The sequence below is a fragment of the Penaeus monodon genome, chromosome 15 (genome assembly GCF_015228065.2).
Source record: "Penaeus monodon isolate SGIC_2016 chromosome 15, NSTDA_Pmon_1, whole genome shotgun sequence".
NCBI classification, from domain to species: Eukaryota; Metazoa; Arthropoda; class Malacostraca; order Decapoda; family Penaeidae; genus Penaeus; species Penaeus monodon.
This window is the reverse complement of record NC_051400.1, coordinates 49,490,260-49,490,995: the sequence shown is the minus strand read 5'-3', so window position 1 is coordinate 49,490,995 and position 736 is coordinate 49,490,260.

Here is a 736-nt window from a genome sequence, read left to right as displayed (position 1 = left end):
TAATTTTTGGGTTAAAATTTGTTATTTTTTTTATTTTATTATATTTAAAATTATTAAAATTTTTTTTTTAAAATTTAAACTTTTATTTTTTTAATATTTATTTTATTTTTTTTATATTTATTTTTATATTTATTTTTTTTTTTATTTTTTTTTTATTTTTCCCCCCCTTTCCCCCTGCCCTTCCCGCCTTGTGTGTTGTAAAGTACTCTTTTTTCTTTCTTTTGTTTCCCTTTTATCTTCCCCCTGTTTCCTCCTTTTACCTTTCTCTTGCAATCCGATTTTTTTTTCCCCCCCTTCTGTTTCGAATTTTTTCCGGGGTTTATTTTTTTGCATTTTTTGCAGTTTTTTTTCTCCCAAAATTTTCCCCCTCTTTCCCCCTTCTTTCGTTCCATGTTTTGTTTTCCTTTTTCTATTTATTCTTTCACTTCTCATCCTCCCAAGTGGGTATTCTTTTCTATTCTCCTCCTGTTTCCTCTTTTCCTTTTTCGCTCTGAGACTGTAGCAAAATCAGAAATTTTTTTTTTGGGAAAAGTCACAAGAACACCACATTTTCTGCTTCCCTAATCTTCTCCTTCTGATTCATAAAAGCAATAAAATCTAGACACCTTTCTCCCCGAAAACACGCACACCACAAATCCAACAAAGAACCCCCCCAAACACCCCCCCTCACACAGTATACACACCCCACACACCAAACACACACAATCAAATGAACAAAAACTTACACAGACCCCCA